Genomic DNA, 20948 nt, shown 5'->3' with positions numbered 1-20948 from the left:
AAGAATCCTCCGAAGAATTTTTTTTTGAGATGGAGCGATTGCGTTAGTCAGGATGCCACACAGCTTTTAGGGATATCGAATTGGTGGACCTCGGCGCCAAACCGAGATATCTGGAGTTCCTTATTAAATTAGGCCTAGATCGAATACCGGATGTTGCGCCGTTGATGATGATGAAAAGGCGGCGTCACTAAATATTTAAGTTCTATTTTAGAAGACTATTATAAACTTACTTTAAATGTCTACTCAATACTGGTCGGCAAAATAAACATACATGCTTGCGCACCCACTGTAACATCGTTGTCAGCTACAAATGGAACTTCCGCGCGGTTTTACTCTTTTGTGCGAGACCAGGAACCTTTTCATAAACAAAGTTTTAATCAATCTGCCTCATCATTTACGTAATAAATGATTAGACCCGTTAATTGTCAGCTCAGTAGTGTGTTGACTTCTTGACAAAGTCCGCTATCATCAGTTAGGTGTCCCTTGCCACCCATGTACAGTGAAGCATCAAGAAACCAAAGAAAGTTATGAAGACATATTTCTTAGCGGCGATTAAGAACAATAAGGAGAGAGCGAGTTTATAAAACTTCAACAATAAATTTCTTAAAGTGAATAAATGGGATCAGAGGGACTAGGAACTTGTGATAAAGCGTAAAGTAGTAAAACGCTGCTCCTTGGGGAAGGGAAAGGATGAGGACAACCATGCCTATCCGCTGGCGACAAAGGCACACATTGAAGGAAGGTCTAGCAGTGACTAGTAACCGTTATAACATATATTCCAAGAATTCATAGGAAAACATCTTCTAAAAGTTGATTCGTTTTCCTTTCCAGTTTTATTATACTTTTCTTTTCTATACTGAAATCATTTTAATTCGGTGGCCTGCTCTCAGTATGATTTAAATATATGGCAATAGCCTTCCACCTAGTTCCCTGAAGTCCCTGATATAGTCGGGAAACTGGTCAGCAAAATCATGCACTTACCTAGCGTCACTCATATACTATTACTTAGCATTAACAGTGCACTTAAATATATAAATAAATAATAACAAAAACAAGTAACAAAGTAGCTTACGAAATGAGGGTCCTTGAATTTGCAACCATCATTGTGTTCTATAAAATTCACGCTTTACGAATGGAGACCTACAAAATATTGTAAAGGTTCTCATTTCCCGCATATTCCATCTGCCCACAATAGCGGCATAGTTTTTCCACGGTAAACAGATTCCTATTTACGATGAAACAAAATACGATAGAATAGTAAATCTGAAAACAAACAGGAAACCCGTGCAGCACAGAACCTGAACAATGTTCTTCCTGCTGCTGTTTTGAAAACGCCATCATTTATCCTTCCAATTAATTAGTAATGAAAAATTGGAGACATCATTCTCTCACTTTGCATAGTAATAAATATTATATCTGTCACAAGCACGCTCTCAGAGCGCAATCCAAGCATTTTCCACTAGATACAAGTGTGAGGAGGGACTCCATGATTTTTGAAATTGTTAGCTTTCATTGGCAGCAGTTTCAATGATTAACTGCTCCTGAAAAGTAATTAAATGAACAAATAGGTATGTCTTCCGCAGAATGTTTCGCTAACTTATCGAGTACTTTTGTTTTGAATATTAACTTTTGATTTCAAGTCCCATTTGAATGCTTTATATTCCAAAACAGAAGGTATTTATGTGCCTCCTGGCAAAACTTCGCGATTTCGACTCCGTCAACGCGACGGTTGAAAACACTTCACCCTTCCCCTTTTGCCATTGTGGTATTTATTATTTCTATTTCTGGCGTAAATCTTGTTGCCGTAACCCATACTCTCCACCCTTTCAAAATTGATCCAGGACATTCGTTTACATTAGGGGGTTTTGACCTGGCTTCCCTTCCACCGTTTCGCTACCATTTAACCAAATTACGAGTGTACGAGACACATAAACCACATTATGTTCATAATACGACATCGGAGTATCTTTTACATATTCATGCAGTAATTGCACTCGAACGAGCTGCCTAAGTCCTTTTTAATGAAAGCTGATCTTCTGCACATTTTGCAGAGGCAGCCCCAAATGTGCGGTCTCACTTGAGCCGGAATACGTAAGTCCGCGCTGTTCCAGCAAGCGTGATGCGAATGAAATCCTACAGAGCCAAAAAGAGTGTGAAGAAACGCACCTAAAAATTTTAATTACACAACACGGAGCCTCTTTTGGGTATTACTTGATATGCATATATATCATAACATAATGCGCACAGTGTCACACGAACCAAGGGTCCGGAACAAGAGAAAGCCAAGTTTAACGCCGCGTTCACTCTCGTTGCATATTATTAAGGAGATCATTAAAAGTGCCGCGGAACACTCGTGCTTAATGCCAACATCAATAACCGGTAATGCCGGAATGGAAGTGATTTATGAACACACCTATGTGGCCATTATTGAGCTTGGCTGGTAATGAGTCGTTCCTGGAGATGTGCCTTTGGAAGGGCTATAAAAAAGAGCCCCTATTCAGACAGAGCGAGCTCAGATACAGCTCCGAAGTGATTGTGCTACTTAGCATCAATTTCGAATGAATGATGTTTTTTGTAGAATAATTAAAACTTCAAAAGGATGCTTTCAGGGTTGCATAGCGTTTGTTGAATATTAATCTTCGGAAGATAGGTTCATACGTGTGTACACATAAAAGCAAACGGTTTGCATCGTCCCGGAAAGCCCTATATTCCGAATTAATTCAGGCCTCATGTAAACAGCAATTCTGGACAACTCAATCATGCAGAGCAAATAGCAAATATTCCATGAGGGCAATATATTCCCAGCAATAATGAGCACATTCCTAACAAATTACATCCGGCTAATATGCATAACCATTTCACGGTTTATTGCCCCACAAATAACCACATTATAATCACATTCCCGACTCAATACCATGGCATGCCTTGCCAGGATTTGCAATGACTCCTAAATGCAAGCGTATGTATGGCTGTGTGGATATCAATTTAAAGCTTTTTGTAGGACGCCCGCTTGTTTTCTTATGCCTGCCACAAGGAATCCGCTTTGTTCACGGAGGAATCGTCCTGGCAGAAGGAAAAAGCGTTGGTATCTATCTGCATCGTCCCCACGGCGGAACATTGCCGCAGTTTGTTAGTGTCGTCAACTGTGAAATATGGGAAACTATCGCATTATCATACAAACTTTTCCTCTTTTTCCTTGAACTAAGCGGATGAAATACCTGCAAGTTTTATTTCGAGGAACATGTAGTCCGGGTGTCTTCCAGCGTAATAAGATTCAAGAACTCACTGTCTCATAAATTTACATGTTTCCACATATTGTGTGGGGTCGACCTGTTTAGTATGTTCCTTTTGCCCAAAATTAAAAGTTTCTGTTCGCTTTGAAAACTACATAAAATTTGTTCAAGACGAATGGGCGAGAATATGGGAAGTGTAGTAACAAGAGAATAAATTTGACTTTCCATAAAGCAGCTCAGTTTCCGAGAGTATCTTTTGTTCATAACCATTCAGAGCTAGGAAGCAAATATGTGTCTTTCGAGTACTAAAACGTTTCAGATTTCGCTTAAAACGTTTTCAAGTGCGTGCACAGGAGAGAAATAATCTGACATTCAAAATTATGCTGAGTTTGTAGTTGTCTTCCGGACGATATGGGTTTCCTGAGTTTAGTATGAATACAATGTTAATGATGCTTATATTCATACAGATATATGATATCAATTAACCCAAAAGTTACATCATGCTTGTTAGCTTTTTGCAAGGAGATGTTTCAGAGAACAACAATTAGGAGAACTGTATTCCAAGTATAAATAGGATCAAAATAATGGATATAATTTAATGGATACCTATTGATATTAATCCTATCTATCGTATCTGTTGACATTAATCCTATCTATCGTATCTATTGATATTAGTTTTAGTTTAGCTTAATGGAGGGAACCGCAGCTCCGAGCACGAGCAGGCTTTTCTTAGATCTATTATACTATCCCCGTAAAACGCCTATTCAATTGCGTTAGCAGCTTGCTGCTGTAAGCAAAGTTCAGTCTGGGCCACCAGACGATGCATGAATACATCTAAATGGGTTTTAATATGGATGCATATATCTATTTGGTGTGAAAGTCCCCAAGTCCTACCTATCGCAGTCCTACAGATAGATATTGTTGAAGGATATCGTGCTTCCACGTTTTTTTTTTGGGAGTAGGGTAGGTGAATGCGTTTACGCACAGAGTGTTGGACTCCCGCAACAGCATCAGAGAACTAACCTGGAACCGTTTGACACATTCCTTCGGGCTAGCCCTCCCGCTCTCCCGGCTTTGGGAGCCTTCAAGTCAGGGAATTCCTTTCACCAACGGGAGGAGAGGGGAGGAAGGGAGTTGTTGTTAGTTCAGGGAATCCCTTACCGTCCGATCCCTCCGCCGGTCGAGTTCAATCTTCTTCCAGCTGCCAGCGCTCTTCAGCATCTCTCTGACAATGTTGCTTGGAGAGAGCTCCCTTGTGTCTGCATAAAGCTGCTGGCGGAGGCCGTCCCACCTCTCGCAAAAGTTCAGCGCCATCCGCCACTCTATTGCAGAACACACAGTCAGGAGATCGCGCCTTCCCAATCCTGTGCAGGTAAGACTGAAAACCTCCATGCCCACTTAGAAGTTGGGTAAGGAAGTAATCAATCTCACCGTGCGTTTTGTTCAACCATGGGTCTAATTTGTCGATGAGCCGCGCAGTCCACTTGCCCCTTGGCTCATTTTGCTAAGAAAGTTGCCATTCGCTAAGGGTGCATTGACGTTCTTCACGGGCAACCACTTCTCTTCAGTTTTCGCCCTTACGGCGATAGATAGCTTTGCGCTCCTTGGCATGGAGGGCAACGGGGATCGCTCCCGCAATCACCATTACAGCCGGTTCGGAGACGGTCCGATAAGCAGACGCCACTCGCAAAGCTCCCCGCCTCTGCACTTGGGCGAGGCGTTTACGATGCACCTCCTTGTTAAGGGCATCAGTCCATACCTCCGCACCATAGAGAAGAACGGACTGCGTTGCTCCCATGAGGAGACGTCTCCTAGTTGATATAGAGCCCCCAACATTCGCCATTCGCCGACTCAATGCTGCGACTCCAGCTGCAGCCCTGTCCGCTGCTGCTTTGATTTGCTCGAAGAAGCTCATCTTCGAGTCGAGCATTAAACCAAGGTATTTAATCGCAGGTTTTGACTATAGTCAACTCGCCGATCGATATGGGACGCAGGGTCGGGATTCTCCTTCTGGTCAGGATGATTACTTCGGTTTTTTCCAGCGCAAGGTTGAAACCGGTCATGGGGCATATCGAGTCTCAGCAGACTATCATAAGGAGCGTTCCAGAGGTCCGGCCCTAGGATGGATCCCTATGCTACTCCCGATGTGATTTCCACCCTCCTCTGGCCCTCTAGCGTCTCATAGAGCAGGGAGCGGTCCTTCAGATAATCCCTCAATATCCGCAAGAGATAGCTTGGCACGTGAAAGGAGTTCTCTAGTGTGCCCAGCATATGTGTCCATCCTACGGAATTGAATGCATTTCTGACATCAAGCGTTGTGAGGAGCACTATCCGTCGAGATCGGCGGCTGTGTGCCCCGGCTCGATTAAACGCATTTACGACCTCCATAACAGCATCCACTGTAGATTTCCCTTTTCTAAACCCGAGCTGCCTTGTGGATAAGCACGGATCGCTTCAGCGAGTCTACCCCTGATGAGCTTCTCGAGCACTTTTCCGGCCGTGTCAAGCATACACAGCGGTCGGTATGCATCTCCTTTACCCTTACTGATCAACGCGAGTCTGGCCACTTTCCAGCGAAAAGGAAAAATGCCCTCCTTCAAGCACGTGTTGAACAGTTCAAGCAGCAATTCTGGCTTTTGGCGGAACACCAGTTTGTAAACTTCCGCCGGATGCCATCAGGACCTGGCGCCTTCCTGTTTTTCGTAGTGAGAGCCGCTTCTTCGAGCTCTCTCATTGTGAAAAGGGGGCAATCCGCGACGCTTTCCGCGCTATTTACATCAACCCGTACAGGGTATCTGGGGAACAATGCCCGCACAATGCGGTCCATCTGCATGCAGGGATTCCGCAATGCCCCGATTTTCCGAAAGACAAGCTTATAGCCAAGTCCCCACGGGTCATCATTCACCTCATTAACAAGATTTTGCCAACCGCGAGCTTTGCTTTTATTTATAGCGCTGCGGAGTCTCCTTTTTGCTGATCTATATTGTGCCTTTATGGCACATGCCTCCTCGTTGGCGTACAAACGTTGTGCCAAACGGCGGAGCTTATGACACTCCTTCCGTAGGTCGGCAATTTCCGCCGTCCACCAGTACATAGAAGGCTTGTCGCGCCTGGGGCCTGTCCGTAGCATGGAAGCCTCACACGCCGTCGTTATCAGATTCATCACTGAATTTACGACGGTGTCAGCTGCGACACCACCACCCCTCGGAGTGCCCCCCAGCGTGGCCCTACCTGCTCCAAGAGCTTCAACGAACTTTCCCATGTTCACCTTCGCGACATTCCACACGCAAGGGGAACGTCGTGTTGGTGCTTGCCGGCAAGTAGCGTCAAACACTTCGAACGCAATGGACTGATGATCACTTGCCGAGAAGTCTTCCAGGACTCGCCACCCGTCCACCGATGATGCCAGAGATTCCGACGCAAAAGTGATGTCAGGAATGCTTCCTTCACAACCTGGGCGCCGAAATGTTGGCGTGGATCCGGTGTTTAAAACTACGAGCCCGGTTCTCGCCGCCATTTGCAGAATCCGTTTCCCTCTGGAGTCTGACTGAGGCATGCCCCATTGAAGAGCCCTGGCATTAAAATCACCGCCAATCAGGATTCGTCCCTCTGTGCTTGAAACTGCGTCATCAGCAAACCGGCGCCGAAAGTCCGGCATCGTCTCATTCGGCGTCAGGTAAACGCTAAAAAATGTTATCCCTAAACACCGGATCCAGACAAACCCGACACCCTCGGCCCTCGGCAAGAGCACGAAGTCGAACGTTGTCCCGAACCCAGATGGCAGCGGTGCTCGATAAGTCGAAATACCATGAGGACGGGTCCTTGTTTCGGTATTGCTCGCTAATCAGCACTAGATCAGCATTTACTTCCGCAGCGAACCGTGCTAGCAACTGGTGAGCGGTTGCACTCCGGTACATGTTAATTTGCAAAATGCGGATCATGGCGTTCACACCCTTGCCCTGTTCAATTCCGCCCTGAAGATCGGACACCGTCCCGAGCCCGCAGTGTGTTCGACGCTTTTACCAGGTGCGCCACGATCCCTGCAGAGAAAACAGCTCTAGCTTTCCTTGCAAGTCTTCGTTTGATGACCCACTTGACCGCATCTCCGGCATGCGGTCCTCCTGTCCGGACCCTTGCAAGCTGCTGACGTGTGTCCATAGTCCAGACACGTGTAGCCCTTGGTGGGGACTATCCGCATTCGTACCCTGCATACTACCCATCCGATTTTGATTCTCCCGCTGTTAAGAAGTTTTCTCGCATATTGCTCGGGGACTTCCACCACGGCGAGTTTTTGACCTCGAGCATTTACAGAGGTAATACCTACCCGAGCATTGGTTACCTCTGGACATTCACGTTTTAGCACCTCCTCTGCTTCGACCTTTTCTGTGAGGCAGTCAAGATCCCGTATTTCTGGAGAGCACATGGGTTCTAGGCTGAAAACAAGAGCCTTCTCCCCCCAATAGCCCCTTGACCGCTTCGCAGAACGTGCTCTTGTTGGTTGTCTTTGGGCCCAGTTCGGCGAGAACTCCACCATTCCTCGTTTTCCGCATCGAAGACACCTTTGCTCCGTTTTCCTTGGGTTTCATCCTGTAGCGGATTTCACTAAGGACTTCCGCAAATGTCTTGCCTTCCGTCGGCTTAATGAGCAGAGCCGACGTTCTAGTTCTTCTTCGTTTCCTCGTTTTTTCCGCTCCTGGCTTTTGGTTGGCAGCCTCCTTGTTTTTGGACAGACGTGTCCCTGGCGACGGAGCCCGTTGTTTCTTTTTCTCCTTTTTCGCCTTCTTTTTTTGGGCCCTGGAGACTACTTCGATAAAGTCTCCTTCAGGCACGTCGTCCTCTTTCCGCTTTTCCCCAGTTCACTTTGCAGAGGGCTATCTGCGGTCCGTTTGACGCAAGCAGCATTCTCAGCGGGGAGTGCGACTGTTTCTGCTCTACAATCGTCTTCCGCTGCTCTCCACGTTCGTCTATAAAAGGAAATGCGGTCCAGTAGTTCCTCCAGTTCCATCAGCCCGTTTTTGACGCCTTTGCTGACGTTCCTCTGAAGGAACGTTGCCGCCCGCATACGTTTCACCACTGCTGCGTACTTTCTGATAAGACTTTGCTCTTCGGCTCTAGCGAGGACGGTCGAATGCACTTCCAATCGATTTGTGTCCAAATCCATCTGCTCAGGACTAGCGATTCTCACTGAGCTTACTTCCAGAACAGAGGCACTGCAAGGTATTGGAGTTGCCATCTCCGCACGGTCAGTCGCGCCACTTGATGAGGCTTTCTCTTTATTTGGGCGCCCCGGTGTCACATCGGGTATGTCAGCCCTCGTTGCCTCTTTCACTGATCGCTGCGGTGAACGACGCATTTTGGTGCTCCGCCCAAACGCACTCAGCTCTTCCTCCTTGTCTGTTGTCTCGTCGTTTTTTTTATAAGTTTATGAATATTCTCCATGAAAAAGTAACCAGCGCATCGTGTGCAAGGGAGCGGGCCGCAATAGTCAGGAACGGGTATATCCTCAGGGCCACAGCCCCTACCCCAGTTCCATGAGGCTTGACCTATGCTTAGCTGATCCCGGAATTCATGGACGGATCAGGGCTAGCTCGGGGCAGCGCGGTCTACTAACACCGGTTCAATGCATACTTCCCGATCAGGGTCCCGAAGGGGTTCGACGCCGACAGAGAGTTGTCGACGGCTCCGGAGACTCTCAGTGTGTCCCGACGTGTACCGGTCATTCGCGGTTCGCTCTTCACTGAGAAGCTTTCTCGAGGCTACTACCTAGGACGCAGGTATGCTGCCAGCTAGGGGGCAGAACTATTATACTTACTCGAGCACCTCGGGGACGTCACACCCCGTATCGTAAGCGACCCGTTAAAAGTCGCTAACGACTCCTGAGGGGTCCACGTTTGCTTGGAGTCTAGATGCACTTCTAAATGCTTGACTGTTTGTGCCAACTGAATTTTTGCTCCTGCTGAGATGGGTAGCGCATAGCTGCCCCTCCTGACGTTCCTAGTGAATATAATTAGTCCATTCGTCCTAGCGTTTACCGTGTTTCCATTGCAGAGACACCAACTGTGGATCTCATACAGAGTTGTATTCGAGCGGTCATATACTATGTCCGCTAGCTTGTCGGTAATTATTTTTTGTCCTCAGGAGCCATAGCAAGGCATTCATTACCAGGAACCATAACAGGGGGTCGAGAACCCCTCTCTGCGGGCAACCCCTAAGATATCCTGCCTCAATAGACTTCTGGCCGACCAATATGAGGATTTGCCTTCACTCCAGCATGTGAAGGATCCAATTGATTGACAGCGTTTTGATTCCATGCTGCCTTGCCGCATCAGAAATTGCCGCGAATGAGGCATAATGATGATGTTCATGAGTGCACCTAAGGTGGATTCCTTTTTGGACATCGCTTTTTCTTTTTTTCGTTCGTGTAGGTGGATTTGCCTGGTTTAGGAATAAATATCACCTTCACATCACGTCAGTTATTTGGAATATAAGCGTATGCAAGGCATGCTCGGTATATATTCCGATCTCCATTCGCTCCATTACTAGACCAGGAATAATGCCATCCGGATCTGCAGACTTGCATCTTTGAAACCAGTTAACTGCCATTTTACTCACTCTAGTGATACTACTTTGCATGCCTGATTCCAGTCTCTCGGTTGAAAGCTGTGTGCACTTGTCAGTTCCGAGATTATTTTATTATTATTTGGGATGCTGTCTGGAAGTGCACTTCAAGCGTTTCATCATCGCTTTCTGTGTACCTCCAGCTCTGTAAATGTTAGTAGCCCAGCATCTGGCTTACTAACATTTACAGAACTGCCTAGTTCTTTTTTTCACGTGCAAAAGGCAACGGAAGGATCGTAAAATCGAGTGCTGTCTTAAAATTTGAACATAGTTGGCGTGGAGTAGATTTTGGATTTCATTTCGATCCAGAAGAATAAATAAAATCATTATGAACTAAATTTGAGTTGGTTTGTGCTCTGATCTCCCCCGGAAGGCGTCGATCCCCCCATTTTTAGGGTTCCATCCCATTATATTTAAATCGACAAGGGGCGAACGTTCAGGTTGGGGTTTTATGTTCATCTGGCTTCCCACTCGTCGCGTAGATGCCAGATTCAGCTCATGGCTAATCCTTCTTCGTCCAACCCGCGCGCGTTAAGTTTCTGTGATTTAGTTCCCTCCCTTGGTAGGTCGTTTGACATTTTAACTCCTTTGGAAAATAAATTTTTCGGTGGTATCACTCCACCTCGAGACGTTACATCCCTCCATGTTAAGCAAGTTTGGTTGGTTGACATCCTCGGTGACCGTGTTGATGGCAATGTTATGCAAATCTGAACTTTCATCACAACAGTGTTTAACCTTTTTTTGGCGTCTAGAGTTTACATCTTTCTTCGAAAGCTTCTCTAATGCCAGTTGTGGTCATCTGGGTCGTCCTCTCAATTCCAGGAATGGATTTAATGCACCTCCCAGGAATCCTGACTATGGCGCTCAGAACTACTTTATACGTCGTCCAATCTGTCTTCCGCGGATTCAAAAATGGAGTGCCCGGAGGCGGATCCATGCCCATTACGAAACCAATGCGCCTGTGATCCAAAAATGTGATATTGTTTGATACTCTCCACTCACTTACAAGAGCCGCAATGTCAGGGGATGCCACCATGATGTCGATGACCTCTCGCCTGACCACTTTGAAGAAAGTGGGTTTACTGTCCAGATTAAGAATATGCAGATCGATTCCTACTAGTCTCGATCCTCTTGCATCGATGCTAGAACTTCCCCAGCATATGTGGTGAGCGTCGACATCACATCCCGCTATTACCTTCTTGTGTTTACATTGGCATATTGGATCGCCGCTGGAGGAATATGCGGAGCGCCATAAAATCTCTTTATCTCCCTGTTGAATTCTTATGGGTGGTCTGGTCGTTGTGGTTTTGTTATGACATAAGTCGTTAACCAAATACGCCTGGAGGTCTTTTGAGACCAGGAGTTGGAAGTTTAAACCCCTGAATACCCAATCAACAGGCCATGATTCTTGTATGACGTAAAAAAATGCGGAAATTGATCCGACGACTGATAAGTGCAGTTGCCGCTTAGAATGCTACAAATTAATTTGGGAAAGTTCTCGGCCTATCGACTGACACTCATGTTTTGCTTCCTAGCAATATCCAGGTGGAGGTGTTGAGGTAATCTTGGACACCAAGGAATTCCATAACCTCAGCACTATTGCGTTCTTCTTTTGGAAGCGAGAGGAAACACTTTTTGAACCACGGCAACTCAGAGACCCTTTTCAGGGTTAGTCGGTCACCTTCCCATACATCGTTTAAGGGGGAGCAGTTCTGCCTTAGCTACTGATTCGTGTTTTCGTCGGCAAAGTTTAGTTGAACATTTTACGGTACACACCTACCGACTCAAAGCAAAGTTTAATGCCTTGCAAGGATGCAGTCCTTAAAGTTCTGTAAAGTACTGTATCCATAATAGTCTCAAATCTCTCGAATTCTCACTTCCCAGGAAAATCGAATGTGTATAAAAACAATTCAAAACTATATTTACTTAAAATTTTATCAGCGGATCTCTCAGTTTTCAAGGTAATCTTTTATTTTTGTCTGAGCGAATTGTTTTTGCCTTCTGTGTTAAGCTCCCTTTACCCTGAACGAAATCGTAGTTGTCTGCATTCTTTAAGACCAGGTAATTATGGAAAACATGATATCTTGATTATGAAATAGAATCTTGTTAATTCTGCAAAAGTTCCGGAAATTTCATCAAATTGCGTTTCTGGTACTGTCCGTCTGTCCGTCGCGGGGCAGGTTCAGTAGATTGGGTATCGCCTTCACTAATTTTTCCACCGCCCTCCAAGATGTTTCAGAGGCCAGCATGTGGTCCACGATATTCTCGGGTGTTAACCATGCCCCGGCGTCAATTTTCACCTCCGCTCTATGTGCAGCGAACCGCGGCCAGTTAAAAACAACATGCTCCGCATCCTCCAGAATCGTCATGCTCGAAGTGATAAAGGTATGCAGGTTACCCTCGTGCCTGCTTAGGAATTGAGTTCGGTGGTAACTAACTGTCTTCGTTTGATCCATTTAGCGACATCTGGAATAATCTTGTGTGTCCAGCGTTCTTCAGGTGAATCATCCCATTTTTTTGTTATTCCAAATTAGATTCACTTCGTGCCAAATGCCGACGATAGGTATAGGACTCGCCGATTGCATATGATGGGTCATAGAGGCGTCGATCCTCGTTCGCCAAGATGTCCATGGGGATCATGCCTACTATCACACAAGCTCGTTCCTCTGATGTTGTACGGTAAGCACATGACGTTCGCAATGCACTCAATCGGTATAGGATTGCGATTTTTCTTCTATTTGCTTCTAACTTCAAAGACGGTGCCCAGACCGGAGCTGCACGAAGCAAGATGGAACTGACAGCTCTTGAGATCAGGAGCCGACGGCTTTGCCTAGGGTCACCTATATTTGGTGACATTCTTGCCAATAATGTAGCCACTCTGGAAGCTTTGCTTGCTAAATTTTTAAAATGGGACTTGAATTTCAGTCATTGGTCAACCATGACTCCTAGATATTTAAGCGTTGGCTGCGACTGTATGATGTGTTCACAAATGCTGATCTTCATCGACGTTTGCATCCTTCGCTTGGCGACAAAAACTATCTCGAGTTTATGCTCCGCGAGTATCAGACCAGCTTCCTCCAACCAAAACCTGATTTCAAAAATTGCCTCGTTTGTGAGTCCCTTGATCTCATTAACATCATGTACCACGATAGTCACTCTGATGACGTCTGCGAAGCCAATTATTGTCACTCTTTTGGGTAGTTGCAGCTTTAAAATTTTGTCATACATCATTAACCATAGGAGAGGACTGATTCTTGTGGAACCCCGCAGGTTGTAGTATACATTTTAAGCCCATTGTCCGAATCGTAACACAATATCTTCTCCTGAAGAAACTCCATGACTATGTGCACCAGGTATTTAGGGGCGCCAATTTGGGTAAAGCCGCAATTATTTTTTTCCATTTTGCCGTTTGTTTGTCTGCCCGTCTGTCCGTTTTTTTGTTTTGTTTTATAGAGGTGGAAAGCATTGATCGTCCTCCGCATTATCGTCCTCCGCCCTGCCCCATGGAATTATCTAGAGACATTACACCGTGGGGCGGGTTAAAGCCTTGATGGCTTACTCCTACGGCGAGAATTGTTCCATCCTTGACGCTTTTTCGTAAGCGCTCTGGTCTTCGAAGCTCCTCCTAAATACAGCTTATAGTGCCACTAACTGCATTCCGTACTTTTTGGGATTCGAACATTTGTGGAATGATCGTTTCCACTTGTAAGGGTCATACTAAGAGAAGTTGAAGGTGTTTCCTCTCATTTTCAAATCTCGGATATACAAAGAGTATGTGCTCCGGGTCCTCGTATTCGTTTATACACTCAGGACAGAAGGGAGAATCCTCATGTCCAACACGATGTAAATAACTACGACATCAACCATGCCCAGTTAGAAACTTGGTCAAGTGATAGTGCGTTTCTCCATGGCTGCCCATCCAAAGCTGGATATTTGAAATCAGCCTTTGCGTCCAGCTCCCCTTTTGAGAATTATCTCAACATTGTTGTCACACCCTGATTGAGAGCAGTCTCTTCTCGTCGTCGATTTTCGGCATTATGATCCCTACATGCTTTTCAATTGTATAGTGTTCCCATCTCCTCAGCAAAAACATCAATGGGCACCATTCCCGCGATTATGAAAGCTACTTCGTTTGACGTTGATCGGAATGGGCTAGTAACTCTTAAAGTACTCAGGCGATATACTGAAGATAATTTTCTCTACAGCTGCACATTAAGGACTTTTGTCCAAACTGGTGCCGAATACAATAAAATGGATGAACACACTCTGGCCTCCGTGGTTGCGGTCCTCAAATATTGGGCATCATGCCAGTTGACGCAGCTACAATCTTCGTTTCTTTCTCGTCCCCCTAGCTCAAGTGTTCTTTGAAGGTCAATCGATGGTCCACCACAACGTCGAGGTATCTGATGAAAGGCTTGAAATCTGTTATGTCCCACACAAAACCGTAGAATTTCTTTCAGTTTACGGCTACTGACCAATACAGCCTCAGTTTTGTGTTTCGCCAACTCTAATCCATGTAATATCAACCAATTCTTGGGCAGCTTTACCGATGTCTCTCATTCCTGGGTAACTTCCTCCTGGTGTTCGTCCATTACAATAATTGCGATGTCGTCTGCATAGCGGATAAGGGCAGCTTGGCCCGGGAATTTGATGCGCAGCACATGGTGATACTTTACGTTTCAGAGAAGTGGGCCCAGTACTGATCCTTGAGGCACTTCGTCGTTATAAAATATTCAACTGGGCTTACCTTGGTGTCATAGAGGATCTTTCTATTCACGAAGTGATTCCTGATGATTAGCTGAATATATTAGGGCACATTCAGTTGGCTTAAGGATCTTGTTATATGCAAAAAAATTGTTTGGTACCGTGCTGCCACAAATGGGAATTTTGTTGCATATAATGCGCTTCAGTAACTTTCACATACTGTCTAACAAACAAATCGGACGTAACGACGATGGCTCTCTTTGGTAGCAGTACAACATTACTCATCTCTTTCAGATACCCTGAGTACTTTTGATAGCACTGCATCAATTTTGTAGTCGTTGTCATGCACCGCTTCTTCCTTGCTGGGCCCGGTACAATCTTTGCCACTATCAATTCCTGGTCGTCCATCCGCTTCCATGGACCTGGGTGGAGAGTGTAGCATTTTACCACTTTGCTTAATGGGATCCAAGTTTGTTGCCTTTCCTCATCATTTGTAGCAGTATCTACTTCGATAGCCTCATAATCAATATCCTCTTTGTTCTTCGGTATTCATCATCATCACCGGCGCAATAACCGGTATCCAGTCTAGGCCTGCCTTAATAAGGAACTCCAGACACAACGTTTTTGTGCCGAGGTCCATCAATTCGATATCCCTAAAAGCTGCCTGGCATCCTGACCTACGTCATCTTAGGCAGGCCTCGCCTTCTTTTTCCCTTATAGACTTTCGGGGCTGGATCATCCTCATCCATACGGAATAAGTAACCCGCCTACCCAACCAGACGGTCGTGGTCGGTCGGGTTTGTAAGGTAAAATAGGCTCTGTTGGTTGCCAACAACCTTGCGCAGATTTCATCGTGGTACCTGTAATCGGTTATAATATTCGACCCTAGATAGGGGAAATTTTCGACGGTCTTAAAGTTGTAGTCTCCCATTGTTTTCATTTGACCTTCAATATTGATTGAATTTATTCCCTTCATCCAAATTTTTGGTTGGGTATTTGCCCCAAATTTAGGCACAGGCTCGCGGTCACCAGCCAGCTATCCCTGTGCTCCATTGGAGGTCCTATTCATCCAGTCGTCCTTTCCCCTCTTTGAACTGCCCACTTACCAAGCAGTAGATATCCGCCGAAAGTTTCGTAGACTTTCAGTAATAGTTCCTCCTGCACATCTTCTGAGTTAGCTGAACTAACTCAGGTGTTTCCCCTAGTTTACGGCGTGCTACCTTCACTAAACCGCGGTTCCCCTATCTCGGAATTGTGACAAAGTGGCGTATTGGATTCTGAAACCCGCAGGAAACGTTCACCTTAACCGACTAGTCACAACACTACTTGGGTCGCCGTATCACCCATGCAGGGAGGAATATGGGCGTCCCATAGTTTTCTTATACCAACGACTTTTGGATGGACACGGATGGGCGTTTTCCCCCACCCACCCGACCTGCGCATACATCTACCCATGCACATATGTACATCTTCAAATGCGTACAAGTGCATCATCGGGAATCCCCTTATCCGCATGAAGGACTGATGAGAGATCCATCAATTCTGTTCGCTTTTCATACGAGATTTATTCCGAAATGGCTAGAGCGATGGTTACGAAAGTTAGTGAAAATATGTGGTCTATGTACCGCTACACGCGCAAAGAGTGGCATCATTTCGTGTTGGGATTAGGAGTGCTCCCCTCATATGTGAAATGGGGGAACAAAATTTTGTTTCACTGAATATGGTCTTCAAACGAAAGGGGTCAATTAGTACTTTTCGAAAATCGCCACTGGTATTGGACGAAATGCAGGGGAGTGAAAATGTGTGTCCTGAAAAGTAAAACTCAGTACCAGAATCCAATTGAAGAAACTGACAATAATCATAGTAACGCATCGATACAAAATCTAGGCATCAAAGCCTCCGTCCTACGATCGCAACCGACCAGCCATTTTTTGTGAGTACTGTTCCACTGGATATATATCTACATTAGTGCCAACAGTATTCAACTTTTCACTTATGTATGTACGTCTGTATGCTTTGGCGCAAGCAGTAAATTTTTATCTACGGAAGTTTGGATATTCATATAAGAAGGAATATTTTGAATTTATAGCTATTTGCGAGAAAGAGATGCAAGTTACACTTTCTCGCAAGTTTGTCACATCAACGAACACAAAACCTTTATACCTGAAGCACCCAGCCCCGGTATTCTAAGTTGTTAAGGAAGCCAACGGCAACCCAAAGAACGATACCAGCAACTTCGGCTCATACCGCAACACAACAAATGGCTGCCTACAACTCAATGGTGCACCGTCTCTGCACATACCCCCTAAACAAAGATGGCTTCCATAAAGAAAGAATGTTCACACTCGATACAGCTATCAAGAATCGTTACACGGTCGAAAAAATCGAAAAGCTGATCAAGAGAAAGAAAGACCAGATATGGAAGAACCAACATTCAACATTGTTCGAGCAAGAAAGCACTCTAGCTGATACAAAATGGGTGATCATACCATTATCCAAAGACTTTTATAGAATAAAATCTCTCCTAGGGAAATACAATATAAAAGTGGTCGGATCAAGCAGAGACGCAACCCTTAAAAGAAAATTAGGGAGTGAAAAGGACCCATTAACGGAAGAGGAAAAAAGTGGGATCTACAAGATCAGCTGCAATGACTGCGAGATGGTCTACATTGGCCAGACAAAACGCCTCATCACGACTAGGTTCCAAGAACACCTAAAGGAAGTAGAGAAGGGAGAAAGACGAGGAGCCAACACGGTGCGTTCTTCGGTTGCGATGCACGTCATAGAGGAGGGGCATTCTGTGACGAGGGCTAATCTTGAGGTGGTACGACAAGTGAATAAGCCACACACCTTGGACGCATGGGAAAGCTTGGAAATATTGCGAAAGGATGCGGCAAAATTGATGAACACAGATGGAGGGAATTGTGCATCAAGGCTAATCAAAAAACTCGCTGACAAACACAGAGACCGCACCGCCCACTAACTATTGATAATTGATGGCCATGAACCCAAAAGTTATTATTTTATCCCTACCTGCATGTGGACCTTTTTACGTTTTTCTCTTTACCTTTTAGAATCTGTACCCACATACGGATCTTTAGCTTTTAAGCAACTTTTTATAATCTGTCCCTACAGACCTTTAATTTGTTTTATTTAAAAATCAGGAAAAACTTCCCAATGATTTAGTAGCTTAAGTACTGAGGAAGAAAGTAAGTAGCTTTCGAAATACGTATTTACTAACTATTAAAATATATTGTAGTAGGAGCAAGCTACCTAGTTTTATTTTTACTCAACTGACTGTATTCCGTTCCACGGCGTTTTCACTTTGATGGGAGCCACATATAACACAATTGACTGTACCACTGCGGTTACGATTGAACTCTCATCTCCTTAACTATGCCCGCCAGGTTGTCTGCAAAACAGGTTTCTTTTGCTCCTTCCGGAACATGATGAATAAGCCATAAAGAAGTCCCCTACGAGGAACTGTTGTTTTGGCAATGTAGCCCCTTTCCCCAGTATCTGCTTCGTATGATAGAGATCTTTCCGGGAGTCTAAACATGTTATTTTCCTGCACCCTAACTTTAGATATCAATAAAATTTCCCGCTAAACCAGCAGTTGAGGTGAATCATCCTCTTGCTGCGGAAAAATGGTTTGCTGGCGGTCTATAGGCGCCTTTGGAAATAATTGTCTAAGTTCCTTCTCCCTAGTAACTGGATGGACAGTGTTTTACGTGTCAGTAAATGCCCCAAGCTCCAATTTTTGTAGCATTTAGAGTTCTCCATAGCTCCTGATGATCCCCCTTTCCTCTTATTTTTTTGGAGAAGTCTTCTCGCATGGTAGATTCGAATGAATTACTCGGTGGTTAGATCAGTTGTCTCTTCTTCGCGTATGGGCACCAAAACAAAGTCCTACCCCAAAACACATGTTCTTCTTAAGAGTTTATGTCAAACAAAACCTTATCAAAATCGGTTTACTGCCTATTTGTCCGTCTTTCTATCTGTCTGTCATTTCTTTTTGAACAGGTGGAAATATCCTACTCAACTCTGGCCTGGACGCGCCAGAGTGTAACATTTTACCCACTGGACTTGGCTTCCCCAACTAGAAACCCAGTTGTCGTCACTATAAACGTCCCCAGATACAATCACGCGCTCGTGGGCCTTTCTGTGTCGCTATGAACTGCTGGTGTTTATACAGCGTAGGTTCTTAATAGACCCCACTGCATCTCTTCAGACTTCAGGGAAATTTCAACCGGTTCCAACAGCTACACTGTTTTCATTATTTGTGATTATTTTATCGATCTATGTATCCCTGCACACCTCCCAAAATACTACAACATTATTAATGATTGTAGTATCTTCTAGTCAGCCTTATGCTTAATAAGGTTCAGCATCACATCAACAATACTGGCTTCCCAATCTTCTCGACAGTGCGTCCTTTACCGCCCCAAAAGTTTGCTGTTGCGGGAAAAGAGGTTAAACAACTAATTAAGGGATAAATAGATTTTCCAATAATAGTTGTTCATCTCCACTCCATTTGGCCCCCAAGCCTAATGACGAATGGGGACCTTGTGGAGATTGCAAACATCTGAATGCTTAGATATTGCGTACTGGTAACCCATTCATCCATGACTTTGAGCACTATTTAACGAATTATTGTATTTTCTCCACCTTGGATCTCGCAAGGGTATACGAAATTATTGTAGCTAGATATTCCAAATATAGCAATATGCGCAAGTTTCGAACTCTTCGAATTCACACGAATGACTTTTAGCCTGTGCATTGCGGCGCAAATCTTCCAAACATTCATTCACTCTATACTATGAAACTTACACTTCTGTTTCATCTATCTGGATGATGTTTTCACCGTCTCCTCCACAGAATTCGAGGCACATCTCGAGTGCATTTTACAGCGACTCCTGCTCCAACCGGAGGTGAAATTTCTAGCAAATTCGCCGAAGGCTTATATATCGCAGTAAGCGTAGCTCTTCGCAAGAGGGTGGACCAAAGCTGGCAGCCGTTAAGTTTTTTCTTAAAGCAGTGTATTCAAAAATAATTTATGCTTTCTGTTTTGAGACGCCTTGATTCTCACTGCTTTGCATATTATAAATACAGGAATGGCCTTTTTGATTTAATAACTCTCAACTCTCCCGATCTGATCGGCATCAGGTTACTTAATTACCAGGCAATTCTTTTTGAACGCCTGCCAAGGGGCGAAATACCCCAATGCCGAAGATGTCAGCGTTATTCGAGAAAGACCATGCCGCAGCCGAATGCTGGCTGACTCACGCTTAGGGCATGTGAAATTCTTCTGTGCCACCTGCGAAAGGGGAGAGCATCCGGTTTCCTACTGCATCGGATCAAACAGGGAATGTGTCAGCGGTGTTAAACGATATCATCCCTTCGACACCAATTGCCCCGGGGACCCCGTTTGCAGTAGTCGGACATGGGGGAGCTAAGAACCCCAACAGGATGCAAGTGGCGGGATGCACACCATCCTCAATAAAATACTAACCGTGTGCGAAAACATGCAACATATGGTACACGCACACATCACAAAAATAAACAGTAAAACAGAATGTTTATATAAACAGAGTGTCCGCCGCTAGGTCTATAATCACAGCGGATTGGCTGGTCTCTGGATTATAGCGATTAATGGGAATTCCAACGTAGGAATCCACTGTCAGGTAACAGGCAGACATTGTTTTGATTTCAGAAACCCACCTCAGTTTGAGGCATTATATAATATTCAAGGATTTCGAATTCGTGAGGAATGATAGACGACATTGTAATGGGGGAGGTGGTATCAGAATACTTGTGGATCGCCTTTCTCGTTTCGGGCATATTAGTAGGCGTGAAATTGAAACCTTTGAAAGCGTGAAAGTCTCTTGTATTCTGTTTTCACTGTTTAGAGCCAAGTTCAAAGAGGAATTCCATTCCCTCTTTACCATACTCGAATTGACCAAACTGCATTATATAATAACCGATGATTTAAATGCTAGGCATATCTCGTGGCTAAATGCCACAAACAATCCCAAAGGGGTATTCCTCAAATCTTGGATGGAGCAATACCAAATAGAGTTATCATCATCATCAACCGCGCAACAACCGGTATCCGGTCCAGGCCTGCCTGCTCCAGACATCCCGGTTTTGCGCCGAGGTCCACCAATTCGATATCCCTAAAAGCTGTCTGGCGTCCTGGCCTACACCATCGCTCCATCTTAGGCAGGGTCTGCCTCGTCTTCTTTTTCTACCATAGACATTGCCTTTATAGACCTTCCGGGCTGGATCATCCTCATCCATACGGATTAAGTGATCCGCCCACCGTACCATATTGAGCCGGATTTTATCCACAACCCGTCATGGTATCGCTCATAGATTTCGTCGTTATATAGG

At 45.0% G+C, this 20948-nt stretch overlaps 1 protein-coding gene across 1 annotated transcript in view; it reads left to right on the top strand.

Annotated features, from left to right (window-relative positions):
• The window catches only part of LOC119651678, a 306729-nt gene that overhangs the window by 77131 nt on the left and 208650 nt on the right, over nt 1-20948 (top strand). The window lies entirely within an intron of this gene.

Source organism: Hermetia illucens, chromosome 3 (assembly GCF_905115235.1).
Source record: "Hermetia illucens chromosome 3, iHerIll2.2.curated.20191125, whole genome shotgun sequence".
Taxonomy (NCBI): domain Eukaryota; kingdom Metazoa; phylum Arthropoda; class Insecta; order Diptera; family Stratiomyidae; genus Hermetia; species Hermetia illucens.
This window is presented reverse-complemented; position numbering and strand designations above follow the sequence as displayed.